The sequence below is a fragment of the Bombus impatiens genome, unplaced genomic scaffold (assembly GCF_000188095.3).
Source record: "Bombus impatiens unplaced genomic scaffold, BIMP_2.2 scf_0129, whole genome shotgun sequence".
Taxonomy (NCBI): Eukaryota; Metazoa; Arthropoda; class Insecta; order Hymenoptera; family Apidae; genus Bombus; species Bombus impatiens.
The window spans coordinates 303235-307735 of NT_176548.1; the positions used below are offsets into that span (position 1 = coordinate 303235).

Here is a 4501-nt window from a genome sequence, read left to right on the forward strand (position 1 = left end):
GGGGCCCGCCGCGCGTCTCTGCTTGCTACTCGTTTGCATAGCCATCGCCGCGAATAATAAATAACAAGCGAAGCAGGATAAAAATAAAGAGAGAAATAAAGGCAGGCAGAGGGAAAAGCGGAGGGAAAGAGAGGATCCTTGTTGAGTGTATGCGTGCGATTTAACCGCGTGTGAGTGTGCCAGACTACAAAGCCATCTCACAATGGTGGGAGCACCGTGCGATATCCCGACTGTGTTTCCGTTCAAATAGACCTCCGCGTGGCTCGAGTTGGTTCTCAAGGCGCAGGTGTCAACCCTGCCGTGTTTCCGGACCAGATTTGTGCCATTCTTTTCGAGACCGAATGTCAGCTAGCACAGGTAGGTGGGGCAGGTGCGTCCGTTTCCTCGAAACTTCTTCGCGAAACAGATAAAAGGCTGGTTCTCCAGAAAGACACGATAAGGGAATCGTTCGATTCCGACGATCGAGATATTCGCGTGTTATGAAACTTGTTCGTTGATTAAATCGTAAGTAATTGTGAAAGTAACCGCGGAGCGTAAGAGGACCATAATGGACCACCAGGAACGCCATCGAAAAAAAAAAGAAAAAGAAAAAATATAGATAACCGACGGTGGGGTGTTCACGTGAAGAGGAGCTCACGTAATTCTGGAAATTGAGTGAAGGACCTGGATTCTGGAAACGCACGGGAAAAAAATGGAAGAAGAACATCCTCTTCTATGCTCGTCCTTGCGACCGCTGTTCCTCGAGGAAGCGGTAGTTCTCGAGAAGCCACGATTCCCCTGCTCGACTCGAGTGGTCGGATCCGAGGTATATACATACGAGTAGCAGGCAGAGAGCACAGTGTCAATACTATCCTCCGGAGAGCGAGTTAACACCGTGGCTTTTAACCTTCCCTGAAGTGAGTCCGGCTCGATTGCCGATCTAGCTTTTACGATTCATAACTCAAATATAGCTAGGCGAGCGAAGAGCGGAATCGAGGAGAGGAAGGATCGCCCAGACCCCGAGTATAAACCGTTTATTTATATGTTCTACATAATGTTCGTTCGTTCGTTCGCCACCCTACGGAATTTATTTATTACGGCTGTTCGGTAGCGATGGGCTCGAGCGATCTCAAATGTGATCAACACGGTACGGGTCGTTTAACGTCGCCGAAATACTTTGCTGTTGGCCTTCTATGTCCGCTAAAATTAGAAATTTTACAGTACGCACGAAAGGCGAAAGACGGTCAGGTACATCACGAGGAACGACAATTTGCGCGATGGACAGGAGAGGAACTGATCGATCGGACTAAGCATTGTCCTCGGGACGAGCAACTCGAACGAGGACGTCGAGGTGATTGGGAACGAGGCGCGCGCGGGTTCGCTAGGTAGCATTACGCAATGAAATCTAGTTGTCCAGCCAATGGATCCGCATCCTCTGCCGGAGCAGAGCGCAGATTCACGCATCGAAGCTGGTTGCTAGCGTGATTCGACCTAACCACTCTAACGTCTGTCACCGACGGCTAACCGTCTCCTCTCTGTTAACGACGTCCACTTAACGCTAATAATTATTTTCATTGGGGGCCTCGTGTACACGGGACTCCCCCATCCTACGGGGCCAACTTCCTGTACGAACGGATATAAAAATAGAGCTCGTACCGCTCGGACATTCTGTAACAGGGCAGACACTTCAAACGATTTGTTTTGCCGAGCGCTGGTACGCTTTTGTCTTCGAGATCAGCGTCGATCTCGAGGAATTCATCGCGCCAACGTTGATCAACCGTGTTACGATCACGGTTAATCGTGGAAAGGCAGTAGACGCGCGAGTGGATTTCTTCGAATTCGTGGAAATGGCACGAAACGATGACGCGGCGTAGACGAAGCTGGACGCGGGGGAGGAAAAGAGAAGGCGAGATAGGATCGTAAATTATTTAGTAGCTCGGGCCAAGGTGTCGACGCTCGTCGCCTCGATTGGTCCACGCTGCCCAATCCGGGAGAAAATTAAATAACAACAAAACGATAAAAGACAATTGTTTCTAAGTTTTATGACCCTGGTTCTCGCGGCCTCTCCGACAGCTCGACGAGACGAAGGGCGTTTTATTGCCGCTCGGGGTCTTTCGGTCCAGGCACCGGCCACCCCTGATTCATGGTCACTTTATTTAGGAGGAAAACGATGGGGTGACTTGGCTAGGCTTTTCCCTTTTTTCTTTTGTCGTTTTTCTTCACACGCGTGTTCGTTGCGCGCTGGCTATCACGATTCAACGATCGACGAAATCGACGTCACGATGGCGATCCGCAAGAAATCTCGATTACCAGATGCATAAAAGTTTTAGAAAGCTATACGCGAACGATCGATCTTTCGTTCGATGAAAAACGACAGAGCGAAACGAAAGAAGCGGGGGGACCAGTTTTTCGCCTCTTCCCCTCGCTTCGTTTTTCCACGTTTTTTCCTACATGCTGGTTCGTGTGCGAGCACGGAATACGCGGCCGAGTCTCTCTATCATCGCAGCCGTGGCAATAAGAGAGGGCTTACGGTTCTCGCCATATATTGCGGCCACATTTTTATTTTGACACTAATAGCCACGTGGTATCGACCGCGAGCATGACTTGAGTCCGTCCGATCGTGCTAATCCCGACTCGATATTGCCCGTATAAATCCCCGAGACTCGCAGGACGTACACACATACACACACGTACTCGCTTCACCTTGGTGAAGAAGAAGGGCCCAGGGGGAGGCGGCAGAAAAGAGATCGCGGGTCCAATACGAAGTGGCGCCTAATGCTATCCTGATTTATCGATCCAACCACGCTACCATCGCGCGCTTCTCGAGCTGAGAGGCGAGGAAGAGTTGGAATTAGAAGAACCTGTTCCACAAATCAACGCCCTTTCTTCTTCCCTCGTCCCATTGTTTCTTTTCTTCCGAGCTATCCTCGCGCGTGCTGCTCCCTTTTGCGCTCGACCACGACGACGACGACGACGACCGGTCGGGCCTTCTTTTCCATTCCATTTCCGATCGTAAGTCTTACGGACGACTGATAACTATAATATCGCTTCATAAACTATCTTACGTCACACGTTTAACCATCGTTCTCGTTTTTCTGTTGCAGGTATGTATCGGATTGGATTCGACGGTGTTCTCAGTCGGAAGGCGACGTTTCGAGAACGCATGGTTCTCGTCCTCCTCCACCACACGGAGACCGGCAAACGTTTGTCAGTCACGCGATTGCACGGCAAGTGGTTTTCTCGAATTCCACGTTTCGATGCTTCCGTACGATCGTTTGATTTTGTAACGAACATCGAATTGAACAAGAGGGCAGACTCGATATCGTTGAGTGCATCGCGAGTTCGAAAAGTTGAAACGATACACAATGAACAGAGAAACGGGAGAACGTCCGGCGGGAGAAATAGATAGATAGGCTAGGAACGATCAATTGGACGCGAAAGTAAAGCGCGTCCCTCGTATCCAATCATCGAAATTATTTCATAAGATGAAAGCCGGGTCTCAGATTGCTCGTGTACGAGGGACAAACGGTAGAGAATCGAAGACAAGTAGAGTGGAACGGAAGGAGACGGAGTTTACTGCTTCATAACTCGAGCCGAGCACGGACAATCGTCCGTTGTGATTTCGGTTGCTATTTTGACTGCTCCGATCGTGGTGGGTGGCCCACCGACAACAGAACACTACCAGAAATATGCTACCTCGTAAACGAACGACCCTGCGTCGTGGCCGCGTTGCTAGCACACGGTGTCTTTCTTCTCTTCGGTGTTTCCCCGTGTCCCTGCGTGCCAACGTTCCACGCGATTTCGACGAAATGGATCCTATGGTTGTCCTATCGTGGCACGAGTGCTTCCTCCAGGAAAAATCATCGTCCGTATACATGTATACACGGAGCGTTGTCTCGATTAGTTTCGTAGCCTGTGCGCTACGTCGATCGATGGACACGTTCCCCGGAGAATACCACGCTTTTCTCCCTCCGGCTCCGTAATAAATTTGTTCGAAGCAGTCTCGAAATCGTTGCGTAATAGCTATCGATCTTTTGTGCGGCGAATGTCGTTGTCACCGGACACTGGACAGGGTTGCCTTTTGTCTCGACAGCAATCAGACCGATGGACGAAGAAGCTCGTGCCACGAAAGAATGCCGGTCCCTTAACTAGCGAATACTTTCTGCTCGATACAAGAGTGCTATGCTAAGCGAACGCCGATTTTGCTTCGTTAACTGACCGTTGATATCCCTATAGTTTCTTAAAATTAAATGCAATCAACGTGCATGAATCGTGTTAGGGTAACTTTGTTTTAATTTTCCGCGAACATTGCTTAAGTCGATTTAACGGATGGGGGAAACATTTTGCATCAAGAATATCGAGACTATAATTCTCGTAACTATGTGAGACGCCCTTTATCGTCGACCCACGCGACGCCAATCCGAAATGGACGAACTGCTGGTCAACACGGAGGTTCAACCTCGCTTGTCAATTTTCCAACGTAACGTGTGCGCGTTTAAGCGCGTTAAGTCGTAGCGGCGGG

General features: G+C 49.7%; 1 protein-coding gene across 4 annotated transcripts in view; it reads left to right on the plus strand.

Moving 5' to 3' along the window:
- The window catches only part of LOC100741294 (dachshund homolog 1), a 153444-nt gene that overhangs the window by 41892 nt on the left and 107051 nt on the right, over nucleotides 1-4501 (plus strand). The window lies entirely within an intron of this gene.